This window comes from Candoia aspera, chromosome 4 (genome assembly GCF_035149785.1).
Source record: "Candoia aspera isolate rCanAsp1 chromosome 4, rCanAsp1.hap2, whole genome shotgun sequence".
Taxonomy (NCBI): Eukaryota; Metazoa; Chordata; class Lepidosauria; order Squamata; family Boidae; genus Candoia; species Candoia aspera.
In genome coordinates, this window is record NC_086156.1 from 3497312 (window position 1) to 3514134 (window position 16823).

At 47.0% G+C, this 16823-nt stretch overlaps 1 protein-coding gene across 1 annotated transcript in view; it reads left to right on the plus strand.

The window, feature by feature from the left end:
- The first annotated feature begins 6303 nt into the window (after positions 1 to 6303).
- Positions 6304 to 16823, plus strand: part of GJC2 (gap junction protein gamma 2) — a 32799-nt gene continuing 22279 nt past the window's right edge. The window contains exon 1 of the mRNA XM_063303286.1: positions 6304 to 6529. The gene's annotated coding sequence lies outside the window, so the exon portion shown is untranslated. The remainder of the gene's footprint in view (positions 6530 to 16823) is intronic.

Below are 16823 nucleotides of genomic sequence, written 5' to 3' on the forward strand. Positions count from 1 at the left end.
CCAGCATTTCCAGAATCAAGGGCTGTTTTCTATCCTGTTTAATCAGAGGCCGGGGAAAGGGAACAGATCATAAAGCGGTGTTGCTCAACCTTAGCAACTTTAAGCTGTGTGGACTTCGACTCCCAGAATTCCCCAGCCAGCAAGGCTGGCTGGGGAATTCTGGGAGTCGAAGTCCACACAGCTTAAAGTTGCTAAGGTTGAGCAACACTGCCATAAAGGTTGTTTAAAATGAAGCAGAGGCTGCTGACTCTGTTGTTGTCATTATCTGCTTCCTTGGCGAGGTCTGGTACAGTTCCCTCTGACTGGTATAGTCCCAACCTGAGGGGGTCTCTCTCTCTCTCCCCCTCTGTCTCACAAAAGTGGAGAAGATGCTGTCTGCAAGTGGCTGTCCCCATTCCACCCCATTTATGGGCCCTAGAGTCCCCCAGTGGAGAAGGCCAACCTCCCCAGATTTTATTGATTGATCATTGGTTGATAGGATGGACGGAGTTGCCCGTTTCACCCCAGCGGGGCCCTGGGTGCACACCGGGACCCGTTTCCTGGTTGTGCAGATTGATGTGTTTTGTAATTTCTGTGTTTGACTTTTTTTGTGTGTGTATGTTTTTACTATTTTTAGTATTTGTTAGATGCCCAGAGCCATGTACTTGAGATGGGTGGTCCTTGCTTAATGACCACAATTGGGACCGGAACGTCTGTTGCTAAGTGATGCGGTCATTAAGTGAGACTTGCCAGATTTTAGGACCTTTTTGCTGCAGTCATTAAGCGCATCATGGTCGTTAAGTGAATCATGCAGTCTTTAAGCGAATCCGGCTTCCCTGATTGATTTTGCTTGCTGGGAGCCTGCTGGGAAGGTCACAAATGGCAATCACATGACCCCAGGATGTTGCAATTGTTGTAAGTTCCAAATGCCTGAATTTTGATCACACGACGCAGGGATGCTACAATGGTTGTAAGTTGCAGACCGGTCATAAGTCACTTTTATCAGCGTCGTTGTTGTAACTTTGAATGGTCGTTAAACAAACGGTTGCTAAGCGAGGACTACCTGTATACATTCATTCAATCAATCAATCAGACAGACCCTGGGCAGGTTACAGGTTTAAAATTCACAAGCCCACCAGGACAGATAAACTCTTCCACATGCTAACCTTTTATGCCCCCCATACCCATCTAATGCTCCTACCCCTTCTTTCAGATGCTCGCTTTTTATACATATTTAGTTTTTTATTCTTCGACTGTATCTTTTATACCTTCTAGCTTTCCATAATGGTTGAGACTTTTAGTTTTACTCTTAATGTATTCCCTATGCTCTTTTAATGACGGTACCCCGCCTTCCTTATGCTGGTCTATGACCGTAATAAAGATTTGATTTGATTTGATCACAACCCACCAGCGCTCAAGGATAAATAATGATCCCACTCAGCATCAGTGCTAAAAGAGCCTGGGAAAACAGCCAAGTTTTCAGTGCCTTATTTTTCCCCCATTCTGGAGAAGGTTTGTGAATTTTAAGGGGTAAAAGAGGTTCCGTGTGTTTGACAGAGGCATTCGCTGTTTGCATTCTTTGAAAACACCACTGATTCCCCCCCCCCTTGTTGGAAGGGAGTAGTTAAGGCGCAAAATGGAATAACATTTAGACACAGTAACAAAACCCCAAAAAATTCAGCCCAGCCTGTTTCTACAAGGCAGCTGGCACCATCCGCGCCACCCCAGAGGTGCCAGGAGAGAGCGGAGTGCAGCCACTGGTCTGAAAAAAATTGGCAAGTTTTGCTTCATTTGCCAGACTTAAGATCCTCTTTCCCAAGTGAGCCTGCCAAAAGTTATATTCCTGGTGGGGAAGAGAGAGGATCTTTTCCACAATGATCCATTTTTGTAGGCACGAACTTCGCAGTGTTGCGATCTTAAGACCCCTTGCTTCATCACGCTCGCTATCTTTTATCTTTACATTTTATCGATTTTATTGTGGTTGTGGTGAGCCACTCAGGGTTGTTGAGGGTCGGGTGGCATACAAGTTTTTAATCTATAGCGTCATCATCATCTCTTTTTTTCCAATTGCCTTTTGCTGATGATTGCTTTGTGCTTTAAATTTTGATTGCAGGAGAAAATGAATGTCTTGGTGGTAAACATCGATTCTGTTCTGTTACATTGCTTGGTTGCCATTTTTTATTTATACAGTATATTGCAGATGTTTGGTATTTAATTGTGTATCTAATTTTGTAGTTTATACTTATATATTTTAGATATTTAATGTTATGTAGTTTGGGGTGTTGTTGTTGTTTTGGTTTATTGTTTTTATGCTGGACGCCGCCCAGAGTCCCACTGTTTGGGTTGGGTGGCCTTATAACTCTTGTTAATAAATAAATAGTAAATAAATTCATCTTTGAGGCTCAAGTTTGCTAGGCTTAGGGTTAGCTCTCTCATGTTAGGGGGAAAAAACCCATGTTTGTGCAAAGTAGTGTGGAATTCCGCCATTAAATTCTGATGCAGCTACAGATACCTGGAGCTTTTCCTTAATACAAGATTCGGGGCAAAATTGTGGTGCTGTTGATGAACAACTGCTACCTCTACCAGACACCACAAGGTGGCGCACCTCTCTCAGACCCCTGTAAGAGAGTTTAAACAAGTTTAAGAAATCAGCTAGGCTGGTCTGTGCAAATTCATACGGATCTGGGCTGTGCAGGCTCAGCTTTTTCATTGCTCTCTTTCTTTCTCTTCTCCTGGTCCATGCATGGACATTGGAAAAAGGAGGAGGTCGCAGCCAACCAAACTTGGCTGAGCTCGAAAAGCTGAGCAGGTTAGAGCTGGGCAGTATTTGGATAGGAGACCACTAGGAGATCCCAGGACAGGATGTTAGAATGGGAAGGGGAAAAAAAGTCCCAAAGAGGCAACAGCAAGCCTCTTTCTTCTATGTTGTTAAGGAAACTGGAGATATGCTTCTGTGAAGCCACCAAAGTCTGGATGGAGATTTTTACTTTCTCTTTTTGTATATTCTCCCTCCCACCCCCAGTTTATTTTGCGAAGCTGAGCAGAGTGAGGCTTGGTTAGTACTTGGATGGGAGACCACAAGGAAATCCCAGGACTGTATGGGAGACTCGTGCCCAAAGAATCGGGTGGGCCATCTGGGAAGGGGCACAGGGTTCTTCCCAAAGGTTCAAACTTTGTTGGTATCAACAAATGAAGTCTCTTGATGGGCTGGCTTGGAGAGCACCGGATCTTTGGGATCAACTCGTGAGCTAATCAGAAGTGTGCAAATCTAAGTGTTCTTTGCACTTTCTCAAGCAGGTTGCCCCGAGTCCAATTTGGGGTGAAGAAAATCATACAGTGCAGACAGACAAGGGTGTTATCCTAGCAAGCTTGCCCCTGAAATGGTTCTTGCAGATCTAATGTACTCTGGATTTTACTGCTCATGTGGAGGTATCACCCTTGCCACACACATACCACTGTCCTACATTGTGGGTGTTGCACATTACACTAAGCCATCATGGTTTGTCTAGTTCTGGCTTAGTGCATTGTTACCCCACTTAGGGATAACTTACTCAGTGAGCCCACCGGGTTGTTGGCAGGGTGCATCTCCCCCTTCCTTGCACTTCTAGCTTTCTTTTTGATTTCTTTCTTCTTTCCTTTTTCTCACTTTTTATTAGTTTATCTTCTCTTAAAAAAATATTTAATAAAATTCTACAAAGAAAAAGGGGGTGGGACTTTGATCATGGGGGTGTACCCTCCATCTTGACCTTTCTTGACGCCTCTCCAGACTGTCCTGAACCCAGCTGTGGCTTGGCTTAATCCTGCCATTCAGCCATAAAGTGGCCCGGTCTGCTCTTCCCCTTGGGCTGCTGCTCGTCCCATTCGCTTCAGGCCTCCCTATGCATTTCCAGCTCCTTTCAAGGTATTTGTTTATTTTAAAAAAAGTGTTTCCAGAGTTGTGAATATTTGTGAAGATTCCATCAGAGCTTAGCAGCTAAACCAAAAGGTCTGTCATGGAGGCCTGGTAGCTACAGTAGGTTTGAAAAAGCAGCTTTTTCTTTTTCCTCTCCTCTTCCTCCTCCTCTTTGTCTATCTCTCCTCCTCCTCTGTCTCTTCCTTGTCTAACTCCTCCTCCTCCTCCTCCTCCTCATCTATGCTCCTTCTCTTTCTCCTCATCTATCCTCCTTCTCTGCTTCTCTTCTCCATCTCTTCTCCTTCTCCTTCTCTCCTTCTCTTCTCCTTCTCTTCTCCTTCTCTCCTTCTCTCCTTCTCTTCTCCTTCTCTTCTCCTTCTCTCCTTCTCTCCTTCTCTTCTCCTTCTCCTTCTCTCCTTCTCCTTCTCCTCTACTCCTCCTCCTCATCTATCCTCCTTCCCCTTCCCCTTCCCCTTCTCTTTTTCCACCATCTCCTCCTCCTCCTCCTCCTCCTCCTCCTCCTCCTCCTCCTCCTCCAGGGTGGACTTTATGTTACCCAAAGTGGCTCAGTTTCTTTTCCCCGCCTGCTTCCTTTGGACCTGTCGGATCCCTTTGTTGGGAGTTGACGTCCACCAGGTCTGGAGGAAGGCGGACGAGTAGACCAGATTGCTTGTCTTTAGGCAAGAAGGTTCCTCCACTTTAGATAACTATGGAGGATCTCAGGTGAAGTCTTCCCAACGAGGAATCTTGGCGAAATCCCTTCTGGGGACCTTCACAAGCGCCTCCCTCCCATGCCGGACAATAGAACTGATGTTATTCTGCCAAGTTATTTCCTCTGCTGTTTGCAGGAAGAAACAGTTAACCCCTCGACTGTTTCCGGTGACAGAGACTTTTAGCTTCTTTTGTTGGGCCACCACAGATGCTCTGAAGCAGATGGACAGGCGTCAATATTCCACACAGATGTGCATTGGCCTGGATGCAAATGGGGAGCTTTAAACCCCAGCAGCTGTATCCTGGCCCTGCATCTGGAGGGGGGGGGGAACTGACAGGAAGTTCAGCTTCAGGACTGGACAGACAATAAAGAGTCCCATTTTATTACTTATTTTAACAGAACCATTATTAAATTCTGCTGAGCCTTTTCAGAGAGATCCGTGATGGCTAGTTAATAGAGAAAAGCGTAGCTAAAGTGAGAAGGGAAGGAAAGGAGAGGAAGTGTGATTCCGTGATTCCATTCCCCAAATCCTCCCTGCCGGTGGTAGGACGGTACTCGCCAGGGCCAATGCGGGTAGTCGCCAAAGGCGAGCAGCTTCTCTATCTGGCCGTTAAGGGAAGGCTGGCATCACTCTCCTAATGGCACCACATGTCCTGCTCCATCTTTGCAGTGCTGCATTTCTTTTCATGGCTAGTCAGTGATGGTGGTGGTGGTGGTGGTGGTGGTGGTGATAGTGATACCTGGGGCCTAGTGCAAAGGTACCGAGGCACAAATGGGATTTGTCGTCTTAACAGGGAGGGGAGAGAAAAGCAATTCTTAACATTGAGAAACTGCCCCCCCCCGGGCGGTCTCTGGAGAAAAAATGGCCAGCTGATCTGCAAAGATGACTTGGGCATGGCGCCATGGCAGGCGCAGTGCCATGTGGGAGGCCCAGATGCATGTGGGAAGCATGGCCAGAGGAGGGAAGAAAAAGGGTGGTGGGCATTGGAGGTGGCTCCCCCTACAGATGGCATCAAATCCCCCCCCCCCAAGAAAAAATGCAGCAAAGAAAGAGATTCTTCCCTTCCTTGGTCCTGTGTTACTCCATAAGTCATCTTGGTATCCTGCAAGTTGATTGACGCACGTTGGCGCAAGCTTCCTGGCCCCCAGCCCCCACCTTCCCTGCATGGGAAGGTCAGATGGAAAGCTAGCTTGGCATTTGGGGCTGGCAGCTGAGAAACAATGGACGGGCGTTATATACCCCCCATGCTTTTTCTTGGTGGCGCAGAGTGCATCACAGAGGGGAGAAGGACAGCTTTCTTTTCCAGCTCTAATGTAACAACTCCGGAAGGGTTGCAGAACTGCAAAAAGCACGCCGGATTCCCCAGATTAGCTTTCAATGGGCCAATTGTGGACTTCAGATAAAGACACCCGTGTTCCTCATTGGCTACAGCCGTCTCATCCTGCAGCGGGGAAGAAAGTCCTGGTTTTGCAAAAGAAGATTGTAAGTGCGCACGGGAGCTGAAAGGCCAGGCCATCCCCGGGCAAAGCAGAGAGTTTTGCAGTGGGGTCAAAGCCTGGGATGTTAATGGAGAAGGCTGTGGCATGAGAAAGATGGACACCTTGCTGTGTTCCTGGATCTTGCAAATGTGGACTGGGTGTCAAGAGATCTAAAGCTAATTAAAATTGCCACCAGCCGTTCGGGGGGGGAGCTTATAACGTCTGTTTGCGCCCAGTTGAAGGCCCAGGGAGACATGGAATGGGACAGAAGAGGGACCAGGATCTTCTGGAGTGATGGCGCATGCCAGTGATCCAGGACACGGAATTGCTTTTGAAGTTTGTTTCGTCTGGGTGGTGAATCACTGCTGGGTTCAGATATATTTTGCACCTGCTCTTCATTCTAAGGACTGTGGTTGGCAGGCCCTGCGGTGGATGGAGGCCACGTGGGACAAAGGCTTTTGCTGAGCGTGAGTAAATTAAAAACGCAAGGAATGTAAATAAAACATCCCTTGAGGTGAAGCCGACTCCTTGTGACTCCATGTACGTAATTGTTTGGTTCTCTTGGCAGCAGGACAAAAGTGAGTTGCCCTTTGCCCTTTGAGAATGCTTGTTTTGTTTTGTCTCCACTTCTTCCCTACAGCCTGGGCATCTCCTAGTGGTCTCTCATCCGAGCAGTCATCAGGTTCAGCCCTGCTCACTTTTGGTAAGATCAGCCAAGATGCTGATTTTTATCTAGGGCAGTGTTTCCCAACCTCAGCATCTTTAAGATAGGTGGACTTCAACTCCTGGAATTCTGGCCGGGGAATTCTGGGAGTTGAAGTCCATCCATCTTCAAGTTGCCAAGGTTGAGAAACACTGGGTTAGACTGATGGGCACTTTTAACTGGAGGTGGGGGGGAGACAGGGTGGTCATGAAGATGCAGGTTCCAGGAAAGGCAAATTACAAGTACCTTATTAATTAAGAACTGTAATGGGATAAAGCCCCATTGTGCTTTTCTGCCAAGCCCAGCAAGAGGGATGCTCATGCAAGAACCAGGCTGGGCAGATTTAAATTGGTAGGAGGAACAAAAGGAGGCCAGGCCAGGCTCTGGCTGGCTTTGGGGGTGGGGTGCAGGGGGGGTGGATTGTCAATCCAGGCTTGAGGAATGCAGAAGGAGGTGCTAAATTTCCAGAAAGAGAGGGACCAGGGACTCCACATTTTTCTAGCAGCTGATGAAGGGAAGACCTCGTCCAAAGGAAACATTTGCAAACTTTTGCAAGTTCTCCAAAAGAGGAAGGGGAGGAAAGAGGCAGTTTCCCTGGGGGGGCCTGCAGAGGCCTTGCGGATTAATTCACCAACTGGCACAAGGGCAGATGCCGCCTGCTAATGATGCGGGAAAGGATAGTTGTGGCTGAAGCCCCTTCGAGCAAGGGACAGTGCGTGGTGTGTGCGTCATGGTCCCCCGTCCATCCCTGGCCCTTGCTTGCTTTTCCTAGGTCGAGGCCCAGAAAAGTTGAGCCTGGAGGGGGGTTGAAGGGTGTCGTAGTGGGCTCTGGTGCATGGGTTTTGTTGTGTGTGGGAGGGTCCTCCCTGCTTATCATGATGCTGGGCAGCCCAGCCCAGGGCTCTGGATTTGCTTCCTTTTGGAGAAGGAATGCGGAAGGGGGCAGAGGGCCAAATGCGTTCATTTGGTATTTCTGGGTGTCTTCAGCTACAAATCAGCCGAGGCCATTCCCGCCCTGCCCTCCCCACCCCGGTTACTCGCGTTCGCCAGTCTGTAAATTCTGATAACGTTTTCAGAGTTTGTCCTGAAGCTTGTGCACATCGCTGTGCGCGGTTTCCCCCAGCCGATGCCTTTTCACTGGCAGTGTGGCCCCGTTTCTGCACTCTTGGGAACAGTTCCTTCAGCGCAATTGTGTCGGTTGGAATGATCGTCACCCCAAGGTCGTTTTGCAAATTATCCAGATAATTGTTGCATGGCAAAATTTGGAGAAGTGGAGGGTTCCAAAGATTTGCTCATTTTGGTTCGTGGGATGACCTGGAAATGCAACATTGGATTTTGAGGGTTTGCATTAAATGTTAGACACACGAAGTGCTCCCTGTCAGAGAGTGAAGATATTTTGGTATTAATTGGTTTCATGTCCTATATATCTCACATCTCCCAAGAGGCTGTCATGTCTTCCAAGACTATACAACCTTTTCCTGGGTTCACAGACCTTGTTAACCTTAACATTGTGCAAAAGTAGCCAGTACAGATAGTCCTCGCTTAACAACCACAATTGGGACCAGAATTTTGGTTGCTCAGCAAAGTGGTCATTAAGTGAATCTGACCCAATTTTATGACCTTTTGTGGTGGTCATTAAGTGAACCACATGGTCATTAAGTGAATCATGCAGTTCCCCAGATTTTGCTTGCCAGAAGCTGGCCAGGAATGTCGAAAATGGTGATCACGTGACCACGAGACACTGCCACAGTCATAAATGTGAACTGGTTGCCAAGTGCTCAAATCTTGATCACGTGAGTGTGGAGAAGCTGTGATGGTCGTAAGTGTGAGGACTGGTTGTAAGTCATTTTTTTTCAGTACTGTCATAAGTCCGAACTATCACTAACTGAACGATTGTTAAGCGAGGACTACCTGTATGTATTCCCAACCACGTCTTTGGCTGCATGTTGTCTTTTTGACCAAGGACGGGGTATATAAATGGGAAATGCAAAAATAATTGCAGCTTTTTCCCCCCCAAAGCCAACTACTTTTATTGATCCATTTTCAGACATACATAAAATAACGTAAGTTAAAAATGAACAATTTACCAAACACAAAAACAAAAGGGAAGAGAAGAGAAGAGCTTTACATAACAAGAAAATAGTTAAGGACACACAAACAAAACCCTGTACTGTAATTACAAGTATAATTGCAGCTTTTAATTGGCCTTCTGCCAGCTCTCTCCTAAAATCCTGAGTTTAAGAATAGACTTCAGTCACTTTCTTTGCCATCTGTCCCTCCTGTTTTGTCAACCCTTCTCCTTCGCCTTCATTCCTTCTCCTTCTCCTTCCCCTTCTTCTCTTCCTTCATTTCTTCTCCTTCTCTTCCTTCATTTCTTCCTCTCCTTCCCCTCCTCCTTCTCTTTCTCTTCCTTCATTTCTTCCTCTCCTCCTTCTCCTCCTCCTCTTTCTCTTCCTTCATTTCTTCCCCCCCTCCTCCTCCCTCTCATGCTTTTCTGTTCCTCCTTTTCACAGCCACCTCTCAAAGGATTCGTTGCCCGTTGACGTATAAATCACTTTTCCAGCCTCTAAACGGGGCATCCATTTCTTGTACTGTGTCAAAAGACCCCTTTGGGCTAGAGACAAAATCGCACGCACACAAAATTGCTCTCGTCGCAGGCAGTGACTTTGGAACGGGGGAATTTCGTTAGGTTTTTTCCTACCGACGTCAGTCCACGGTTTGGAGGGCAGGACGGTGACCGTTTTCCTCTTTTTACGAGAACCGCGTTTTTATACACTTCCAACTTCGGAGGGGTCTTTGGCTTTCGTCAGCCACATCTGTCTCAACTCCCGGGTACCGAAGTTACATCATGGCCCTGTATTTATTCCTGGTACGATGGTTATCTTCTGTTTTCTGTTCTCTCTCCTTCGCTGGAAGATCTGGAGCGGGCATCGTGCCCGTTAGAAATCCAGATGTGTAGTTTGACAATTGCAGGGAAGTCTAGATCTCAGTCACTATCATAAATAGTGCCCACAATTAGTGTTCTTGCCCACTGCTATACTGGATTAGATACCACAGCAGTGTTTCTCAACTGTGGCAACTTGAAGACGTGTGGACTTCAACTCCCAGAATTCCCCAGCCAGCACAGCTGTGCTGGCTGGGGAATTCTGGGAGTTGAAGTCCACACGTCTTCAAGTTGCCACGGTTGAGAAACACTGCACTAGAGGAATAAAACCCTCTCATTCAGGTATTCAACTCTCTGAATGAGAGTGCGGTTTGTCCTTGAAAGCTGAGCCATTTTCATGCTTCAAAATACTTATTTAGGAAGTTAAAAAAAGAGATAAACACTCCCTTGAAGTCTGACTCAGACTGTAACGGTCATATTATGGAAACTTCCCTGTATTTTTCTTAGCAACGGTACGGGTGTGGTTTGCCATCTCTTTCTTCTAGGATATTTTTGGACTTCTCCGCCTGATGTACAGCCCTGAATTTCCTAGTGGCCTCCCTTCCAAGTCCTAACCAAATCCAATCCCTGCTTAGCTTTCTGAGCCGAGCCAAGGTCACCTGTCTGCTGCCATCTGAGCTGTGTCAATAAAGCTCTTGGGTTGAGTTCACCTTCTGGTAACACCTCTTGTGTGTTTTTCTTAGCAACAAGATAGGCTTTTTTCATTGTGTTTTTCTGACTTCCTAGCAGCCTTTCCTGGTGGTCTCCCATCCAAGTACTAGGAACCAAATGCTGCGATAGTACTTGGATGGGAGGCCACCAGGAAAACCTACTGCTGTCCGCAGAGAGTCAAAAACCTTAAGAGGGTGGACGCGGCCATGGGACTGAAACCCTGCACCTTTTAACATTTCAAGGTTATGGATGCCATCTTGACTTTTTTGACACACAGACACCCACAAGCAGAGTGTGTGGAACTGTGTTTCGCCTTTCCAGGGCAGCCAAGGTCATCTCAGAGAGCCCCCCCACCCCGACAGTTCAGCAGAGTTTTGCCCAATAAACTGGCGTAGCAAATTCCTTCCTATGTTTTGCGCTTTTGCAATGCGATGGTAACTTAATCTTGCTGTCAACACTGACTTGCGTGCAGCCCTTTGCTCTGCTGATCCAAAGGGATCCACCGGTTGGGGGCATTTCCAGAAGATGGAGACTCCCACCAGCCCAAACAGCCTTGCTCATGCATCATGCCAAAATAAGATTTGACATGATGGCCCAAATGTGTGAATCCTTCCCCGGGCTGCATCATCAAGCATTAAGCTGCTTGAATCCAGACCAGTAATAACTTGATCTCTCTGGGGGTGAGCACAGATTTGTGATCTGCCCGAGCAGGTTGAACTGGTTAAGGGGCTGGATGGAGTGGGGAGACCCGGGTTCTAGTCCCACCTGAGCCACAGAAGTTCTCTCTGGGGATTTTGGGCCAGACCCACCATCTCAGCCAAGCCTACCTTGCAGGCTTGTTGTAGAAAAATGGACAGCGATATAGAAGTCTATATAAATATAGATATATAAAGGCAGGAAGGCTGATGACCTTGGGGCAGTGATTCTCACCCTTGGCAACTTGGAGATGCATGGACTTCAACTCCCAGAATTCCCCAGCCAGCCATGCTGGCTGGGGAATCCTGGGAGTTGAAGTCCACACATCTTCAAGTCACCACGGTTGAGAAACACTGCCTTGGAGGGCCAGCATGGAGTCGTGGGGAAGGTGCCGAAGGATCTGGACCCTGTTCAGATACGGAAGGTCCTTGGGGGACCTGGGCCAGTCCCTCTCTCTCAGCCCAGCCAACCTCACAGGGTTGTTGTTGGGAAAAATGGGTGGGAGAAGCATTTGGTCCATTCTGCGCTTCGCCGTGAACGCCTGGAGAAATATCAGGATCTGAAGCTCATCAATAAATGTTTCTGGGTGATGTGGTCCATGCTTTGGTTTCGCTTGGGGCATTCCTCAGCATTCAAACCCTGCTTCAAATTTCTAACAGTAATGCCCTTTCGGAGAGCGGGGTGCAATTTCTTGGCCCTCGTTTGCTTTCCAAGCCAACGTTGGAATTCTGGAGAGGAAAGGGAGCTGATTGCAAACACGATGGGGCCATTCCCAAACATGAGCAGAAGGATTCAAAGAAACATTTGGAAAAGGGTGAAGAATTTCAAACATTTCCCTAACCCACCTCCCCTGGAAAAAGTTCCTGGCTCCTCTCCAGAACCTTTTAAAAGCTTCTTCCGAAATGCCTTTGAACTGGCTTAAACCTGGACCTTAATGGATACAGTAAATATATTACAGCTGTTCTTGGACTCACTCCCGAGTAAATCTGGATTCAGCACCCTTGCGAGCATCACCCTTGGCCAAAGGGACTCTTAATTCATCAGTTGCCGTGGCCAAGAAATTAGGTTTCCACCCGCCGGTGGAAAATTTAGAGAGGTTTTGGAACAGCATTATTTTGGCCTCTAGGACCGACCAGTTCATTTCCTGCTTCGTTTTCCAGTTCATTAAGACACCGAAGGGCAACCCACTGCTCGGACCTTGCATTGCTTCTGTTTGACTCATAAGCTGGGAGTTGCGTTCCACCTAGTTCCAGCTATTGAAATGACGGTGGCTTTCTCTCCCGCACAGGAACTGACCTTTCATTGTTGGCCGGAGCGATGATGACACACAAGGATTATTACCCATTCTTTCTTTCTCTCTTTTGTGATTTGATCTGATTTTTGCTGAGGCTGAAATTCCACCCGGCTGGAACCAGGGGAGGGAACGGCAGGAAAGCTCTCACCTTAGCAAATAAAATGCAGTGGTAGTATGCTCTCCAATGACTTTGATAAGATTTGGTACGCCCCACGTAGAAGACTCTTCTCCCTGGTCCATGTAGAGGGTCCCCCTACTAGGGTGGCAGCTGGTCAGCATGCCAACCTTCCGTACGAAGATTGGGTACGTATCTGCTCAAAGATGGAGGTTGAGTCTGTTTCAAGCATCCTTCTAAGCCAGTGTTTTTCAGACTTGGCCACTTTAAGATGGGTGGACTTCAACTCCCAGAATTCCCCAGCCAGGTGGCAGCTGGTCAGTATGCCAACCTTCCGGACGAAGATTATGTATCTGCTTGAAGATAGAGCTTGCCTCTGTTTCATGCATCCTTCTAAATCAGTGTTTTTCAAACTTGGCCACTTTAAGACGGGTGGACTTCAACTCCCAGAATTCCCCAGCCAGGTGGCAGCTGGTCAGTATGCCAACCTTCCGGACGAAGATTATGTATCTGCTTGAAGATAGAGCTTGCCTCTGTTTCATGCATCCTTCTAAATCAGTGTTTTTCAAACTTGGCCACTTTAAGACGGGTGGACTTAAAACTCCCAGAATTCCCCAGCCAGCTAAGCTGGTTGGGGAATTCTGGGAGTTGAAGTCCACCCGTCTTAAAGTGCCCAAGGTTGAGAAACACTGCCCTGGAAACTCTGCTGAAGAATATTATACTGCCCTGGAACCAAGCTTGGAAATGCAGCTCTAGATACCATTACAACACGTCCTGTAGTGAACTCAGGGCTGATTCACACTGACTGTGAGGGCCACAACAAATCACATACACAAACAAAAGCAGAAGACTGAAGCAATTTTGGCTATTTCCAGCACGCAAACGTTTAAAGAAGGTGCAGCCTGTAAACCATATTTGTTTGTTTCTTTCCCAAATTCCTCCCAGCCAGGAAGTTTTGGACATTTAGTTTCTCTCCCCTCTGGGCCCAAAGAGTATGAAGACTATGGGTTGGGACCCTTCACACACAGTGTTTCTCAACCTTAGCAACTTTCAGAGGCGTGGACTTCAACTCCCAGAATTCCCCAGCCAGCTCAGCTGGCTGGGGAATTCTGGGAGTTGAAGTCCACGCCTCTGAAAGTTGCTAAGGTTGCATATTGGCAATCAGAGCTAACAGACGCTCTCTTGGCTCCGATAAACTCCAAGGAGATTGAATATATTCTTATTAAATGACCAATATCCATTTGTTTCAAAAGCGGCAGCAATTTTTTTATTCATAGCCTGCGGTTATAGCAGTGTTTCTTAAACGTTTTGCTCTCAGGGCCCCTTTCCACTTTTAAAAATCATGGAGGACCCCCAGAAGAGTCCTGGTTTGTAGGGGCTAGATTTATCGGTATTTACCATATTAAAAATGAAAACTGACACATTTGTAGAATATTTATTGATTGAATCATGTAAAAATAATATGAAGCCCATTCGATATTAACATAAATGAAGTATTTTTTGTGAAAAAAAGCCTTTATAAGAAGTAAAAAATAGTAATGAAGAGTGACATTCTTTTAAATTTTTACAGATGCCTTCAATATTTGGCAAGTAATTTTCATTTTGTGGACCCCTGAGAGGTTCTTGGAGGACCCCCAGGGGTCCTGGGATCACACTTCAAGAAACACTGGCTTTGGTTAATGAAATGAAATGTTAACTTGATAGGGTTTCTTTCCTTTATATATGCACATACTATATAGAGGTAGTCTTTGCTTAATGACCATTTGTTTAGTGACGGTGCTGAAAAAACACTAAATTTCAACACCGAAACACTAAACATTTGTTTAGTGATGGTGCTTACCACAGTGCTGAAAAAAACGACTTGCGACCAGTCCTCACACTTACGACCGTCACGGCGTCCCCCAGTCACGTGATCACGATTTGGGCATTTGACAACTGGTTGTGTTTCTGCTGGTCCTCTTGGGTGGATCTCTTCTCCAGCTGACAGATTTGTGCCTCTCTGCTGGAATTACACTTTGGCCAAAGAAATGTAATCTGGGGGTGAACTGGGTCGTCTTAACAGCCTAAATCTAGCTTGTCCTTGGATGGGAGACCACCAGGAAATGCCAGGATTGTAGGCTAGGCTGGAAATCTCCAAGAGACAGTGGTAAATGCCCTCCCCACTGATGAGAAACAAGCCACACGGAAGCATCAGGAGATCACCAGGAATTGGGTTCAGCTCAAAGGAGCTAAATAGAACCAGTACTTGAATCAGAGGCCATCCAAAGAACAAAACCAAAACAGAGTTGTTGTCTAGTCTCAGAAGTTTTTTAAAAAAACAGTTCGTTATTTCCTTTTTCCAGGATGCCGTTTTTGAATTTCTGAGATTAGATGACAACTCTGATCACTGGGAGTTGATCTGGATCTGGATTGGATTTGGATTTGGATTTGAAGGAAAAAGAGCCGTTGGCCTGTCTGTTCCCTCTATGGCTGGCTGGCCTGCTGGCACTTTCACAGCACCTGTTAATGGGACTCTTCAGTGACAGATGCTGGGGACTCAGCCTGTCCTGATGTGCAAGGTAGACCTCATGGCCCTGGCAAATGTTTTCTCCTTCATCAACCAGTGTGCCTAGTAGCTGCTGGATATTCTGCTCAGGACATAAAGCTTGGCTTACTAACTTGAGTCACCTGGAGCCTGCAGGGGGTGTCTGCAAGGTGTGGTCAAAAGAGTCAAGATGGCCATTGTGACGGCATGATCGAAGCTCCGCCTCTTTAAGGGACATCTTTGCTCCTTTCTAATCTGGATGCCATAAAGGTAGGGGTGCTTCTCCAACATGACGCCCTCCAGATTCGGTTGGGATTTTGCAACCAGCCACACGTACCTGCTTCATAATGCGAGGCCAAGCAGGTAACCTTCTCGGGGATGCATTTTTTATTTTTATATATTTTTTTTGCTTTCACCCCCACCCCCTCTTGGTCTCCAAACAGACTCCCTTGTGCGAGGCGAAGCTGGAAAAAGATCCGTTTCAGGGCACCACCAGGCGCCTTGCAGCCAACAAGGTCTTTTTTGTTTCGCGCCACCTCAAGTGACATCATTCACGAGGTCCAAGGCCGAACCAGACGGTGCTTCGGGCCCTCTTCCTCCGCTAGCATTTGAATTGTGGCTCCGGGGCCAGATATTTTCAGCTTTAAAACAAGGCAGCATCTTCATGGCGGGAGTCTTGCGTGAGGGGCTATAACCTGCTAGGAAAAGGACGTTTTTGAGGCAGATCATAAGAGAAACAAATCCTGAGAACAAGATTCTGTGTTGGGTTTGAGAAGCCCACTTTAATTCAAGCCAGGAGGGAATTACGGCTTGAAATCTGTATTTGGCCAGCCCTTTGAGGGCGTTCAGGTTTTTTTAAGGCTGCTGGTTGTATGGCTTTTAGTATCGGTGTGATGGAGCAGATAGATTTTTATGACTGGGGGCCATGAAAACGCACAAACACGCACAAAATAAATGTCTGAATCCCACCGCTACCATGCCATGAGGCCTATGTTCTGCCCTGCTCAAAAAGACTTAAGGACATCTCTTTGCATTCCTGCTTGAATTCTTGCTCTGAGATGCTCAGCAGGTCCCACCTGGGAGAACTGATGTGTGAATTCAACCCGCTTCCAGTGTGTGTGTGTGTGTGCGTGCTGGCTGGCTGGCTGGCTGGCTCTTCCTGTGTTTTGGGGGGGGGGGGGTTGGAGACATCTATGTAAATACCTCCAGGAAATTTCCCTGCAGGGTTTTCTCAAGCATCCTGCGCCCTGTTGCACATCAGCTTCGGGACGCATGTTGTGAATCGCGCAGCGTCTGTCTCCCTTGCTTTGCCTTGAGGCGCTTGATCCTATCTTCCGGGAGAAGGTACCGTACCTGCCAGGTGTTTTCTTCAGGGTTGCAGGTGAATCTCTGCCTAGGAGGGAGACCTTTCATCTGAGGGGCTGCCCTGAATTAACTTCTCTTTCTTGGGCTGCAAACTCCATCTGATCTCTCTGTTGTGATTTGCAATTTGGAAAGTGTTTTGAGGTTCCGTTCACGCTGGGCTCAAAGTTGGAGCGCTTGCGGCGTTTAAAAATAAAATAAAATTGGGGAGCTCCGTAAAGATTTTGCTTGATGATAGTCTTAATTTTTTTTTTAAGGAATACTTTGAGCATGTGCTTGCACAGACATCTCTTTCATGTGTGATGGGTGTCACTGTGCGTCTATGTATTTGTCTGCACAGGCACATACGTTTTGATCCCGTTTAATACATTCACATCGGGTAGGATTAATCATATCTGCAAAGTGTGCGTTTGTAAAATGTGGGATGCATTAACAGGAGCGCTGAGTTTAAGACCTTGGAAGTGAATGTCCC